Source organism: Elephas maximus, chromosome 4, assembly GCF_024166365.1.
Source record: "Elephas maximus indicus isolate mEleMax1 chromosome 4, mEleMax1 primary haplotype, whole genome shotgun sequence".
Taxonomy (NCBI): domain Eukaryota; kingdom Metazoa; phylum Chordata; class Mammalia; order Proboscidea; family Elephantidae; genus Elephas; species Elephas maximus.
This window is the reverse complement of record NC_064822.1, coordinates 54806919-54823247: the sequence shown is the minus strand read 5'-3', so window position 1 is coordinate 54823247 and position 16329 is coordinate 54806919. Positions and strand designations below refer to the sequence as shown.

At 42.0% G+C, this 16329-nt stretch overlaps 1 pseudogene; it reads right to left on the bottom strand.

The window, feature by feature from the left end:
- Window positions 1-14727: 14727 nt before the first annotated feature.
- LOC126074666 (60S ribosomal protein L39-like) lies at window positions 14728-14880 on the bottom strand (annotated as a pseudogene).
- Window positions 14881-16329: the final 1449 nt, after the last annotated feature.

Sequence of the window (16329 nt, the reverse complement as noted above, 5' to 3'; positions counted from 1 at the left end):
CCTGACAACATGTCCAAAGTATGTAAGACGCAGTCTTGCAATCCTTGCTTCTAAGGGGCATTCTGGTTGCGCTTTTTCCAAAACAGGTTTGTTTGTTCTTTTGTCAGTCCATGGTATGTATATTCAATATTCTTCTCCAACGTCACAATTCAAAGGCGTCAATTCTACTTAGGTCTTCCTTATTCATCGTCCAGCTTTCACATGCATATGATGCGACTGAAAATACCATGGCTTTGGTCAGTCTCGCCTTAGTCTTCAAGGTGACATCTTTGCTTTTCAACACTTTTAAGAGGTCCTTTGCAGCAGATTTACCCAATGCAATTCGTTATTTGATTTCTTTATTGCTGCTTCCACGGCTGTTGATTGTGGATCCAAGTAAAATGAAATTCTTGACAGCCTCAATCTTTTCTCCATTTATCATGATGTTGCTTGTTGGTCCAATTGTGAGGATTTTTGTTTTCTTTATGTTGAGGTGCAATCCATACTGAAGGCTGTGGTCTCTGATCTTCATTAGTAAGTGCTTCAAGTCCCCTTCACTTTAACAAGCAAGGTCGTGTCATCTGCATAACTCAGGCTGTTAATGAGTCTTCCTCCAATCATGATGCCCTGTTCTTCTTCATATAGTCCAGCTTCTCGGGTTATTTGCTCAGCATATAGACTGAATGGGTATGGTGAAAGGATACAACCCTGATGCATACCTTTCCTGACTTTAAACCAATCTGTATCCCCTTGTTCTGTCTGAACAACTGCCCCTTGATCTATGAAAAGGTTTCTCATGAGCACAATTAAGTGTTCTGGAATTCCCATTCTTTGCAATGTTATCCATAATTTGTTATGATCCACACAGTCGAATGCCTTTGCATAGTCAATAAGACACAGGTAAACATCCTTCTGGTATTCTCTGCTTTCGGCCAGGATCCATCTGACATCAGCAATGATATCCCCGGTTCGACTTCCTCTTCTGAAACCAGCCTGAATTTCTGGCAGTTCCCTGTCGATATACTGCTGCAGCTGTTTTTGAATGGTCTTCAGCAAAATTTTGCTTGCGTGTGATATTGATGACATTGTTCTATAATTTCCGCATTTGGTTGGATCACCTTTCTTGGAAATAGGCGTAAATATGGATCTCTTCCAGTCAGTTGGCCAGGAAGCTGTCTTCCATATTTCTTGGCATAGACAAGTGAGCACCTCCAGTGTTACATCCGTTTATTGAAACATCTCAACAGATATTCCGTCAATTCCTGGAGCCTTGTTTTTTGCCAATGCCTTCAGAGCAGCTTGGACTTCTTCCTTTAGTACCATCGGTTCCTGATCATATGCTACCTTTTGAAATGGTTGAACATGGACTAATTCTTTTTGGTATAATGACTCTGTGTATTCCTTCCATCTTCTTTTGATGCTACCTGTGCGTTTAATATTTTCCATATAGAATCCTTCACTATTGCAACTCAAGGCTTGAATTTTTAATTCAGTTCTTTCAGCTTGAGAAACGCTGAATGTGTTCTTCGCTTTTGGTTTTCTATCTCCAGGTCTTTGCACATGTCATTGTAATACTTTACTTTTGTCTTCTGGAGCTGCCCTTTGAAGTCATCTGTTCAGTTCTTTTATTTCATCAATTCTTCCTTTTGCTTTAGCTGCTCGACGTTCGAGAGTAAGTTTCAGAGTCTCCTCTGACATCCGTCTTGGTCTTTTTTTTCTTTCCTGTCTTTTCAGTGACCTCTTGCTTTCTATGAAGATGATGTCCACGATGTCATTCCACAACTCATCTGGTCTTCAGTCACTTGTGTTCAATACATCAAATCTGTTCTTGAGATGGTCTCTAAATTCAGATGGGATATACTCAAGTTCATATTTTGGCTCTTGTGGACTTTGATTTTCTTCAGTTTCAGCTTGAACGTGCATATGAGCAATTGTTTGTCTGTTCTGCAATCGGCCCCTGGCCTTGTTCTGACTGATTATATTGAGCTGTTCCATCATCTCTTTCCACAGATGTAGTCAATTTGATTTCTGTGTGTTCCACCTGGGGAGATTCATGTGTATAGTCACCATTTATGTTGGTGAAGGAAGGTATGTGCAATGAAGAAGTTGTTGGACTTGCAAAATTCTGTCATTCTATCTCTGGCATTGTTTCTATAACCAAGGCCATATTTTCCAACTACTGATCCTTCTTCTTTGTTTCCAACTTTCATATTCCAATCACCAGTAATTATCAATGCATCCTGATTGAATGTTCAATCAATTTCAGACTGCAGCAGCTGATAAAAATCTTCAGTTTCTTCATCTTTGGCCTTAGTGGTTGGTGCGTAAATTTGAATAATACTCATATTAACTGGTCTTTCTTGTAGGCATATGGGTATTATCCTATCACTGACAGTGTTGTACTTCAGGATAGATCTTGAAATGTTCTTTTTGATGATGAATGCAATAGCATTCCTCTTCAAGTTGTCATTCCCAGCATAGTAGACTATAGGATTCTCCAATTCAAAATGGGCAATACTAGTCCATTTCAGCTCACTAATGCCTAGGATATCAATGTTTATGCATTCCATTTCATTTTTGACAATTTCCGATTTTCCTTGATTCATACTTCATACATTCCTTGTTCTGATTATTAATGGATGTTTGCAGCTGTTTCTTCTCATTTTGAGCCATGCCACATCAGCAAATGAATCATGCACATATACTATGTGTGTTTATGGCAGGATGTTCATCAAAATATTGAAAGTTGTCATTTATGGATGGTAAGATTTCATATAATTCTTATTCCCTTTGTACTTTTTTGTCTTATCTGGATTATTTTTACTCCATGTATGTATCATTTTAACAAAAAGAAATAAAAGACACATACACATAAAAAGTGAAGTTACTGAACAATTAGATCATAGGCTGTTATACACCGAGAGGATCCTTTAGCCCCAGGGAATATTTTGCTAAGTGTGGGAAATGGAGCTTTTGGGAGCAAGGAGCAACTAATGAAAATTCCAATGATCAGTAGTGTGAAGAGAAGTCAAAGGGGGAACTGAGTCCCTCAAGGTGGCCCTAGAAAGGGAGAAAGAGATGCCCTTTCATCCCTGTTTGTTCCATAGGCTGTAATAATACAGCGGTTTCAATCACAGCCTGTGTACGCATGAATTTCCTTGTTTGCTATGGTAACAAGTGATTCCTGTTTTTCTACCTCTGTTTTTTCTGGTCCCTCAGACTCTGTGAACTCACCCACTCATTCCTGCTGCCCAGGTAATCACCTTTTGTCCTTAGGGATTAGGGGAAGGGTGTGGTGCGCCTACCTGGAGTCTACTTCCACCATCCCGCTACACTTCAGAACCAGATGCACAAAGAACAAACAAGCTTCCAAGAAGGACACAAAGTCGAAGAGATGGTGATGGCATACTTCACCATTTATGATAATCTTTTTCCCAGGGACCTTCCCACAGGCAAGTCCTCACATGCTTGGAGACAGCCTGCCTGGAGGACAGCTGATCCCCAATGAAGGCAGGAGATTGGAGTTGAGGGCAAGGATGGATTTCCCAATAAGCAAGGTACTAGCAGAGGCTTACTTACTAACTTGTAGTGCACAATTTCACCTGTTTTTAAAACCTATGTGAAATTGTGCGCTACAGATGAGTAAGTAAACACAAGTAAGCCCAGGCCTGGGTGTCTTGCTTACTGTAAACCTGTGCATACTTGCTTACTGGTTAATCTGCCCCTGGTTGTGGGTAAGGGCAGGATCTTTCCTGTTGTCACAGACAGCTGAGACAGTCCCCAGAAAGAAAAGAATGTCCTCAAACCTCAGCATCAAAGCCCATTTTGTGTGGAGGTAGGAACAAATGGGGCTACCATGGAGGGCCATGGAGGTTGGACAACTGCACAACTCTGGTGGGTGCCATTTGCACAGATGTAAAGTGATTGGCACTTGCTAGAGCTGTGCCTTGTGAATCCCAGGAGGGTCATCTCTTCCCAGCTATACTGACCTGCGGAGGAAGAGACCTTTACATAGCCAGGTAGACTAGAACTTGGCTGAGAAGCCCTTGACAACTTTTGAAGTGAACAAAATTATCATTGGTTAAAAAGGATGCTCAGGCGCCTGTTTTCCTCAGTTTGCTGTATAGTGTTCCACCTGGTGTCACTCCTACTCTGCTACGGAACCAGATGCTCGGTGGAGTCAGAGCGTCGGTGAGCACTGATGAGGCTGCAGGTGGGATATCAAGATGCCCTTGAAGTCATAGTCTAACAGTAATAATTAAAACAAATACTAAGGCAAATTGGCAGTTCTACTCTGTCCTATAGGGTTGCTATGAGTCGGAATTGACTCGACAGCAGTGGTTTGGAGTGGGTTAAGGCAAATCCTTTGGTCTATTTTATACTCATTATTTTTAGTTCTTTTAGGCCCTGGACACATGGGACAGTATTGGGCAAATGTTTATTTTACTTGCTGTGGTTAAAGCCATCGACTGCTACCGAAAGGTCGGCATTCGAAGCCACTGAAGGAGAAAGCTGTGGCAGTCTGCCTCTGTAGAGATTAACAGCCTTGGAAACCCTGTGAGGTCGCTGTGAGTTGGAATCAACTCGATGGCCGATGGGTTTGGTTTTTTGGTTTTAGTCCGTTGAGTAAAAAATCCAATTTACCCAGGTTCGATTCCTGGCCAATGCATCTCATGTCAGTGGAGGCTTCCATGTTGCTATGAGCTTCCAGGCTAAGACTAGGAAGAAAGGCCTTGTGATCTACATCCAAAAAATCAGCCGATGAAAACTCTATGGATCACAGCCAATCATGGGGATGGCACAGGACCAGACAGTGCTTCGTTCCATTGTATATAGGGTCACCATAAGTTGGGGGCTGACTTGACGGCAACACACAACGACAAAGCTACCAGAGTTGGTAGGACAAAAGATCTGCCTTTTAGCTTTTTTGAGGCTCTACCATACCTTTCTTTCTTACTGCTCCCACCTGGAAAAGATGTAAAATTAAGATTTCTGGAAATTCTCCCAGCTACCAGGCTTCCCAAGTACCTTAAAATCCAAACCAAACCCATTGCTGTCAAGTCTATTCTGACTTATAGTGACCATGTAGGACAGAGTAGAACTTCCTCATAGGGTTTCCATGGCTGTAATCTTTATGGAAGCAGATTGCCACATCCTCCCAAAGAGCGTCTGGTGGATTCAAACTGCTGACCTTTTGGTTAGCAGTCAAGCACTTAACCACTGCACCACCTGGGCTCCTTCCCAAGTACCTTAGCTGGGGTTTACCGGTTGCCGTCAAGTCAATTCTGATTCATAGTGATCCTATAGGACAGAGTAGAACTGTCCCATAGTGTTTCCAAGAAGCGCCTGGTGAATTTGAACTGCCGACCTTTTGGTTAGCAGCTATAGATCTTAACCACTGTGTCACCAGGGCTCCTAGCCAGGGTTTGTTGACCCCAAATTCCACTGTTCCTATTGCTTTAGGAAATAATTTGGGACACAAATATTCTGTCTCTGGTTCCCAGCCTTTTTAATACCAATGACCTCTTTTAATTCCCCCTCCCAGCCATCCCGTTTCAAAATGTTTTTGTTTGTTAAATAAAGTGCATCTATTATTAATCAATAGTATTCGTAGCATTATCTCAGATAAATATATAATTTCTGTTTGAAATATTAAAAATACGTTGAGAACCACCCCCATTACCCCATTTTTCCCTGAGGCCCTTTGAGGGGTCCCAGAACCTAGGCTGAGAACCACTGCTGGTGTGTGTGGGATGGGGAGAGCCCCAGGCGTGGTGGAGGTGGTTGTTGAACTTGTTGGGCACCATTGAGTCGATTTTCGACTTGTAGTGACCCCATGTGACAGAGTAGAACTGCCCCATGGGGTTTTCTTGGTTGAAATCTTTATGGAAGCAAGTTGCCAGGCCTTTTTCCCACGGAGAGGCTGGGTGAGTTTGAATCACCAACCTTTCAGTTAGCGGCCAAGCGCTTAATCCTGCTGCAGGTTAATGGCTGGTAATAGCACTTTCCAGCCAACATCTGTGGATTAACAGTGATCTTTGATGCCATAAATTACCTGAAGATATGATTAATGGTGGGGATGACTGGGCTAGTGAGGGAAACATTTTTAAGCAAATATGAGGCCCTCTCTGAAGCAGTATGAGATAGGACAAGAAATGCTGGGTTCTTTAGCTATGTGATATTGGGCTATTGCTTAACCTCCCCTGCCTCAGTTTCCTTGGCTGTAATATGATAAAGTTCTGTCCAACTCTAAAATGTTATGACTCAGGGTGATTGAGTTTATCAGATTACTTCCTGAGAGCAAGTTTTCTGATGAAGGAGACAACACTGAGAAGGAGCAATGCAGATCACTGTTAGGCAAGAAGGCAGGCTAGGGGCATCAGTGTCTGGAAATACCATTAAATGCCTTCTTTTTTTTTTTTAAGGGTGAGGGCACATATCTCCTCAGCTTCCAATAATTTCACACAGTCCGCACCAGCGAGGGTACCCGAACGTCAGGGTGAACTATGCAGAATAAGGAGAAGTGGCTCCAGAGCATTGCGTGCCTATGGTTTTATACAATGCTAGACCTCGCAGGGATCCTGAAAGGAGTAACACCCTGTCCTTTTTCTTAGGAAAGGGCATAGTCGAATAGGGAATGGCACAAAAACAAAACAAAACAAAAAACTACAAGGAAAACATACAAGTTGGGAAGGACTCACAAAGACGCTTAAAAAAGCAAAGTACAACGGAAGCTTGAATGAATGAGAGATTTGCTTGAATTAGGTGGGATCAGGAGAGACACCATGGAGGAGAAAGCATGTTTCTACCCAACCACAATAGAACCAAGGAGTCCTGGCGGTGCAATGGTTAAGAGCTCAGCTGCTAATCAAAAGATCTGTGGTTTGAATCCGCCACCATCTTAAACCCACCAGTGGCTCCACGAGAGAAAAGGCCTGGTAATCTGCTCCAGTAAAGATTACAGTTTAGGAAACCCTATGGGGCAGTTCTACTCTGTTCTGTAGGGTAGCTAAGAGTCAGAATTGACTTGAAGGCACACAACAAGGATAGAGCCAGGGCTGACTTATCTCCGATGACAATCCCGTGCTTCTTTTATTTTTTCAGGCATGGAGAGAGAACAGCAGTCTATGGGTCTGGCGTCATCAAGATTTGCTTGGCCTTCTCTGGGTGGATACTCTGACTCCTGGAGTGGGTGAAAAAAGTAGAAATCGGGCAACTTGTCTCCACAGTGGGGACCCCCCCCGCCGGTTACCTTCAAGGTGGACAGCCCTTTGACAAACGGTTCCTGAGCATGGAATCCGGTCAGACAGAAGTCTGGGGGTTTTGTCCCTTCTTTGCCATTGAAAAAAATGGCTTGGACAAAGTTTCTGAGCTTCAGCGTCCTACCTACAAATAGGAATAATAATAATATACCTGTGTTACCTTGCTCATGGGTTTGCTATCAAGATAAAACACGTGAAAGTACCTTGAAGAGCCAGTGTTGTGTTCTAGTTAAAAACAAAGACCACGGAGCTAAGTTGCCTGGATTTAAATCCCAGTTCTGTTACACATACTTGTTGTGTGACCCTGGGCAAGTTGCTTTACCTCTCTGTGCCTTGGTTTCTTCACCTACAAAATAGAGATGACACTAGGATCTTCAAAGGGTTGTTGAGGATTAAAATGAGTTAAATGTAAAGCACTTACCATAGGACCCAGCCCAAGGTTAATAACATACTATAGGAATTGATAAGGAGCCCTGGTGATGCAGTGGTTAAGTGCTTAGCTGCTAACTGCAAGGTTGGCGGTTTGAACCCACCAGCCGCTCCATGGGAGAAGGATGTGGCAGCCTGCCTTCGCAAAGATTATAGTTCTACACTGTCCTATAGGGTTGCTATGAGTCAGAATTGGCTTGACAGCAACGGGTATAAATTGATCTATCATTATCATCGCTGTGAGAACTGTCATGATTATTAAGATTTCTGCTGTGTCTATATGGAGAGAAGCAAGCAGGAAGTGTTGAGTTCTGCTCTGAACTCTGAGTCCAAGCTTTTTAAAAGAGCCATAAAAATGCCATCTAACTGACGAAGGTGTGTAGCGAGGGAGGCACGCCCCTTGACCATCCTAGGAAAACATCATCTCCACCCTGCCAACATGTATATCTTTGTCTTGCTTCTGGCCAAAGGTCCACACGTGGCATGATCCTACTGCATCCAGAGCTTGGCCGTTGACGTCCCTGTACTGAGGGGCTCTGGCTGGATGGGATGGGTTACGAGAGGCAGCTGTGATGCTGCCTATTGGCAGAGTGGAACTGGCTTGTAGAGGGCAATACAACAGGCTGGGCTGACTGTAGATATAGACATATCTGACCTTTGTATGAGAAAGTCCCTCGGTGGTGCAAAGGGTTAAGCACTGGGCTACTAACTGAAGGGTTGGTGGTTCGAATCCATGTAGAGGTGCCTTGAAAGAAAGGCCTGGTGACCTGCCTCCAAAAGGACACAGCCTTGAAAACTCTGTGGAACAAATGGGGTCTGCAACGCACTCTGCAATGTATGGGGTTGCCATGAGTCAGAAATGACTCCATGGCAATTTTTTTTTAACCTCTATGTAAAGAATCAGATTCCAGGATCAGGAGGGAAGATTGTAGAACTTTTAAGTAGAATGAGATTCTTTCTTCTTCCACGTTCCCAATATGTTATACCATCTCGTCATGTAACAGCCTGAACTATTTCAGTGATTTGAGGTATTAGAGGTTGTCATGAGGTCCTATTGGATCCTTGCCACCACTCTGTGTGGCAGGTATTGGTATCAATGTCCTGTTGTTTCTGTTGTTAGTTGCCATCAATTCCAACTCAAGGCGGCCCCACGTGTTACAGAGTAGAACTGCCTCTATAGGTTTTTTTTTTTCTTGTTCATGTCCTTTCTTTTAAATTATATGTTATTTTTTTATATTCTGCTTTGGGTGAAAATTTACAGCTTAGGTTAATTTCTCATTCAAAAACACTTATTGTTTTGTGACGTTGGTTGCATTCCACAGGGTTTTGTTGGCTGTAATGTTAACTGAAGCAGAACACTAGGACTTTTCTTTGGCAGAGCTGCTAGATGGATTAGAATCCCCAACCTCTAAGTTAACAGTGAGAGTAAACAATTTGTGCCATGTAGAGACATATATCAATGTCCTCAGAAGAGAAAACTGAGACAGAGAAGTTAGGTGACTTTCTGGAGGCCACACGGCTTAGTCAAAGAGGGAACCAGCATTCTAACCAATGTTTCTGATCTCCTAGCCTAGTGCTAGGAGCCCTGGTGGCACAGTGGTTAAAGCACTTGGTTGCTAACCAGAAAGACCTGATGACCTGCTCCTGTAAAGATTACAGCTTAGGAAACCCTATGGGGCAGTTCTACTCTGTCATATAGGGTTGTTATGAGTTGTGATCAACTCGATGGCACACAATAACAGTCTGGTGCTCTTCCTGATATAAGACGACTGACTCATTACCCACTCAAAGCAAGCTGAGTAAGGAGATATACTGAGTACACTGCTAAATGGAAGGGTGAAGGCCAAGTTCCAGAGCTTGGGGAGGGTTTGGGGATAGGTCATAATGGGGATACTGGTGTTGCTTGGACTTTACTAGTTTTCCAAAATGAAATGATTCCAACAACACGAATATGAATATGTATGAGGGCCAGGCCTTATACACCTGTGAGAACTGCCTTTATTTCTACTCCTTTTATCTCAAGGATTGGAAAATGAGGGTAGGATAGGTGGTTTCAAAACTTGCATCATGAACCCTGAGTCAGAGAGAAGGTGGCTGGTGAGGTATACCTATCCCTGTTCACTCACTGTCCCATGGAATGAATTCTCTTTTGTTTAGGATTGCTTTGTCTTAGCTTGAGAAATTCTGGATATGTTCAGACAAAGGGGAGGTGGTGGAGTGTCACAGGGTATGTATGTTGAGCAACAGGAAGGCTATGGGATAAAGGTTAAGTGTTGACATAACCACCATGAGGCCTTATAGAGTTGAAAATTGGGTGACTCACAGAAATTGAACATAACCATATTTATATGTGATTTTTAGCTCCTGCAAGTATATCCTCTCCCCTCCCCTCCACCAATCCTATCTTGACCTCATTCTGGCTGCCATACCACAATGTAGGCAAATTTTTCTGGCAAACCTGCTTCTTTCAAGGCTGTACTGCCCTCTCCTGGAAACATTTGAAATAACAAGAAACATTTTAGGGATTAAGAAAGAGGACTTTTCCAGAAAGCAATCACTTGGAGGTGACACTCCTGGAACTGATGTGGTTGTTCCCGTCTCAACTCACCTTGACTTGGTCAGGCCTATTTTCTGCTGCTTCTAGTGCTTCCCTGATTTTTCAGGGTAGACTTCTAAACTCATTTCCAAGAAACAGCTGATATATGTGTATATATATAAATATATAAAATTTTACTTTATTGTTGTTGAGAATATACATGGCAAACTATACACCAATTCAACAGTTTCTACATGTTCTATTTTGTGACATTGATTGCATTTTTTGAGTTGTACAACCATTGTCACTCTCCTCTTCTGAGTTGTTCTTCTCTTATTAGCATAAGCTCACTGCCCCCTAAGGTTCCTATTCAATCTTTCAATTTGCTGTTGTCAGTTTGATCCCATACAGATAGTTCTTAAAAGAGCATAATGCTCAAGACAGACATTTTTTACTAGTTACGCTAAACTGTTGTTTGGTTTTAAGAAGACTTCAGGGAATATTTTTGGTTAAAGTTTTAAAGATTATCTCAGGGCCATAGTTTCAGGGTTTTATCTAACCTTCATGGCTCCGGGAAGTCTGAAGTCCATGAGAATTTGAAATTCTGTTCTGCATTTTTTCCCTTTTGATCAGGATTCTTCTATGAACTCTTTGATTAAAATGTTCAGTAATGGTAGCTGGGCACCATCCAGTTCTTCTGGTCTCATGGCAAAAGAGGCAGTTGTTCATGGAGGTATACAGCCACATATTCCATTTCCTCCTCCTATTCCAGACTCTCCTTCTTCCTCTGTTGCTCCAGGTGCGTAGAGACCAACTGTTGTGTCTTGGATGGCTGCTTGCAAGCTTTCAAGACCCCAGGCACTACACATTGAACTAGAAGGTACAACAGAGGTACTAAACATTTATTAGGCCAGTTATGACCTATGATCCTAAAACTCCAAACCAAGAAACCAAATGCTATGAAGTTTTTGGTTGTACATTATCAGCCTCAAAAGCTAGTCTTTCTTTTTTTCAGTCGTTGTAGATATATCTATCACACAACTTTTGTCAATTCAACTTTTTACACGCGTACAACTTAATGATAGCAATTACAGCTATCGGCTATGCACCCCATCCTTAATCAATGTGATATTTCTATCACTACAACTCTCCCGCTTTCCTCCTCTCTCCCACCCCTGGTAACCACTAATAAACTTTGGCCTCTATACATTTGTCTTTTTATATAAGTGAGGTCATACAATATTTGTCCTTTTGTGGCTGACTGATTTCACTCAGCATAATGTCTTCTAGTACCATCCATACTAAAGCATGTGTCAAGACTTCATTTCACTTATGGCTAACTGGTATTTTTTTAAATTGATATTTCATTATAAAAAAATAAATTTTATAGGGATCTTAAGTTTTTTTTTTTTGACACAGCTGTTATAAAAATTTTTTATTGTGGTAAAATATACAGAACAAAATCATTTGCCATTTTAGCCATTTTTAAGTGTACATTTCAGTGGCATTAATTACATTCACCATGTTGTGCAACCATCAGCACTATTTCCAAAACTTTTTTTAATTGTACTTTAAGTGAAAGTGTACAGCTCAAGTTAGTTTCTCATACAAAATTTTATATACACATTGTTGTGTAACCCTAGTTGCTCTCTCTGTATTGTGACAGCACACTCCTTTCCACCCCAAATTCCCCCTGCCCATTCAACCAGCTCTTATTGCTTTCTGCTTTCACATCTTGCCTCCGGACAGGAGCTGCCCAGGAGCACACTCTTCACAAGTATCGTTTTATGTCTTACAGCCCAGTCTAATCTTTGTCTGAGGAGTTGGCTTTGGGAATTGTTTTAGTTCTGGGTTAACAGAGAGTCCAGGGGCCACGTCTTCCAGGGTTCTTGCAGTCTCAGTCAGACCAGTAAGTCTGGTCTTTTTACTAGAATTTGAGTTCTGCACCCCACTTTTCTCCTGCTCCGTCAAGGACTCTCTGTTGTGTTGCCTGTCAAGGCAGTCATTGGTGATAGCCAGGAACCATCTAGTTCTTCTGGTCTCAGGCTGATGGAGTCCCTGGTTTATGTGGCCCTTTCTGTCTCTTGAGCTAATATTTTCCTCGTGTCTTTGGTGTTCTTCATTCTCCTTTGCTCCACGTGGGTTGGAACCAGTTGATGCATCTTAAATGGCCGCTTGCTAGCTTTTAAGACCCCAGACGCCACTCACCATAGTGGGATGCAGAACATTTTCTTAATAAACTTAATGAACTTTGTCATGCCAATTGACCTAGATGTCCCCTGAAAACTCCAGAACTTTTTAATCACCCTAAACAGAAAATCAGTACCCGTTAAGCAATAACTCCCCATTACCTCCCCCACCTCAGCCCTGGTAACCACAAATTTATTTTCTGTCTTTTTGCACTTGCATTTTCTAGATATTTCACATAAGTGGGATCGTACGTTTGTCATCTTGTGTCTGACTTATTTTGCGTAGCATAATTTTTTTTTTTTTTTTAATGTTTTCAAGGTTCATCCATATTGTAACATGTATCAGGACTTCATTTCTCTTTATGGCTGAATAACATTTCATTGTATATATATATACTAAATTTTGTTTATCCATTCATCTGTCGAGGTACACTTGGGTTGTTCATTCCTTTTGGCTATTGTGAATAATGCTGCAGTCAACATTGACATACAAGTGTCTGTTTGAATTCCTGCTTTCAAGTCTTTTGGGTATATACTTAGGAGTGGAATTGCTGAGTCATATGTTAATTCTATGTTTAACTTTCTGAGGAAACACTAAACTGTTTTCCACAGCAACTGCCCCATCTTGCATTCCCACCAGCAGTGCACAAGCATTGTAATTTGTCCATATCCTGGTCAACGCTCTTTTTTTTCCCATTTTTCTGATAATAACCATTCCAATAGGTGTGAAGTGATATCTCATCGTGGTTTCGATTTCCCTACCGACTAACGAATAGAACCCTGGTAGTGCGGTTGTTAAAGGCTCAGCTACTAACCAAAAGGTCAGTGGTTTGAACCTACTAGCCGCTCTGTGGGAGAAAGATGTAGCAGTCTGCTTCATAAAGATTTGCAGCCCTGGAAACTCTATGGATCCAGTTCTACCCCGTCCTACAGGGTCACTATGAGTTGAATGACAGCAACGGGTCAACGACTAATGATGGTGAGCATGCCTTCATGTACTTATTAACCATTTATATATCTTCTTTGGAGAAATGTAACTGCTGTTTTTTTCTTTCAGTCCGATAATTATATTATTACTGATGATCTTCACTATCTAATGTTAAATCTGAGGCAGAGCTGATTAAACATTTTGGTAACCTTATTCTGAAGACTGACTCATACCTTCTAGGGATCTCTGCTTTGCTCCAGAGTTGCTGTGGGGAATGAGAGTGAAGACAAGGGATGTAGGATGGAGCTCCTCAGGAGTGACCCTGAGAATATGTTAGTCCCAATGGCAATGTTCCAAAATGAATAGTGACCCCATGGACTGGGGCTAGTCCTGAGCACCAGGGCCACGTTTTCTCTCTGCTCTGCCCCAACCCTGAATTTGCTGCTAGAAAACAAAGTTTAACGCCTCCCTCCCTCCATTATTGCCACTTCCAATTTCTGTTCTCTATATAATTTGATTTCTCCTTAGCTTTTATCACTATCTGACATGTTATACCTTTTACTTGTTTACTTTTTTTTTCTAACAAAAGCTCTCAGATATTTATTACTGAACCAACCTACTAATGCAGAAGCATAAAAACAAAGGAAAAAACCAGAGTTTTCCCAATGCAACACGTTCACTTGTTCAGATAGCGGAGAAATTTTCAGCTTGATGTGGTATGATAATGTTATGTCAACATGGCTAGCCTGTGATTCTCAGTGTTGTGTAATTATCCTCCATTTTGTGATCTGATGTAAACCTCTAGTTTGTGAAATGATGTAATCACTTCCATGATTTGATCTGATGTGATCAGCCGATCAGTTGTGAGAGGAGTTTCCGCAGGGGTTGGGCCTCCACATATATATATATATATATATATATATATATATGGAGTTCTGGCAAAGCTTGGTTGCTTGCTCTGGATCCTGTTTCTGGCTTATCATATCTGACCTCTAGTTCTCGGGACTTGAGCCAGCAGCATGTCGCCTGATCTGCTGACTTTGGGATTTGCCAGCTCTGCAGCCCTATGAGCCAGCAGCCTGTCATCTGAGCAGCTGACTTTGGCATTTGCTGGCTTTTGCAGCCCTGTGAGCCAGCAGCCTGCCATCTGATCTGCTGATTCTGGGTTTGTAAGTATCTGCAACCATGTGAATCAGGAGAAGCTTCCAGCCAACGCCTGACCCACACACAGACTTTGGGACTTGCCAGCCTCCACAGGTGTGAGCGATTTCCTTGAGATAAATCTCTCTCTCTCTAAACATATATACGTATGCTTTACTGGTTTTGCTTCTCTAGAGAACTCAGCCTAAGACATATGGTAAGATGCTAGTAAACTTGATAGTGCAAAAATATGTGTGTAACTCTTTATAAACCTAGCTTGGTTCTTCTCCAATGTCTCCTCTTGTAGTTGTACCTGATTTTATTACTAGTTTTCATTCAAATCCATTGAGGAATGAGATGATTCTGCTTTTGTTTCTTGGCTGGAATCTCGATCCCAAAAGTTTTGTGAGAAGACATAGTGAGGGTGGAAGTTGGCTACACAAACTGCGATGGCAGAGAAGGGGAGAGAGAGCTATGTGCTTACTTCTTATTGTCTTGTTTCCCTCCACCAAAATGCAAGCTCCACAAGCGCAGGACTTTTTGCCTCTTTTGTTCACTGTAGAATCCCCAGTGCCTAGAACAGTGCCTGGCACCAAGTAGATGTTTAAAAAGTATTGTGGAATAAGGGAAGTTCAGTCCCGGCTTTATCACCTTCTATCGTTATAGGGCCTATACTTCTCTTTCCTCAGAGCCTGATGGATTTGATGTTTCTGCCTCAGCTTTTCCTGAAGATTTTCTGGAGAGAGCTGAAAGCCTAGCAGATGAGTATGTCTATGCCTGATGTCGGGGAAAGGGGATCTGTGATGTGAGTAGGTACATACCCTTTGCTTGGCCTGTCTAATCGAATCACTAAGGTAGCAAAGGAGTCTAGGGAAGCTTTGGAAAGAGCTCAGAAGGTAGGGAAATGGGGAGAACGTAAAGCTGAGAGGGCCTAGGATAAACTTTGGAAGCAAAGCCTGAGACAAGCACAGGATATAATAATAAATGTAATATATATATGTATGTATCACAGATTGAATTGTGTCCCCCCAAAAATGTTTGAATTAACTTGGTTAGGCCACGATTCCCAGTATTCTGTGGTGGTCCTCCATCTTGTGATCGTAATTTTATGTTAAAAGGATTAGGGTGGGATTGTAAGGCCCTTACCAGGTCACGTTCTTGATCCAGTGTAAAGGGAGTTTCCCTGGGGTGTGGCCTGCACCACCTTTTATCTCTCAAGAGATAAAAGGAAAGCAAAGTAAGCAGAGAGTTGGGGACCTCATACCACCAAGAAAGCAGCACCAGAAGTAGAGCGTGTCCTTTGGACACTGGGTCCCTGCACTTGCAAAGTTCCTCGACCAGGGGAAGATTGAGGACAAGGACCTTCCTCCAGAGCCAACACAGAGAGAAAGCCTTCCCCTTGAGCCGATGCACTGAATTTGGACTTGTAACGTACTAGACTGTGAGAAAATAAATTTCTCTTTGTTAAAGTCATCCACTTGTGGTATTTCTGTTATGGCAGCACTAGATAACCAAGACAGTATGTATGTAAAATTAAGTAGTTACTATTATGGTTACAATTTATAGAATACCTAATCTGTTCCAGTACTTTATTAATTGCATTACACACAGCATGACTATTTTTCACCATGTCCCTATTTTATATGAGCCAATGAAGGCTCAATGAGCTTATGTAACTTGCTTTGTGATGATTGTGCATTCCCTGAATGGGAAGCACAGACTTATTCCTGTCCCTGCAAAGCAGTATAGTGATTGAGTACATGAGCCTTTGAGCCAAAAACGACTAGGTTTGACTTTGTTTTTGTCACTTACTAGTTGTGTGATCTTCAGCAAATTATTTAAATAATCCCCATTATTTAAATAAGC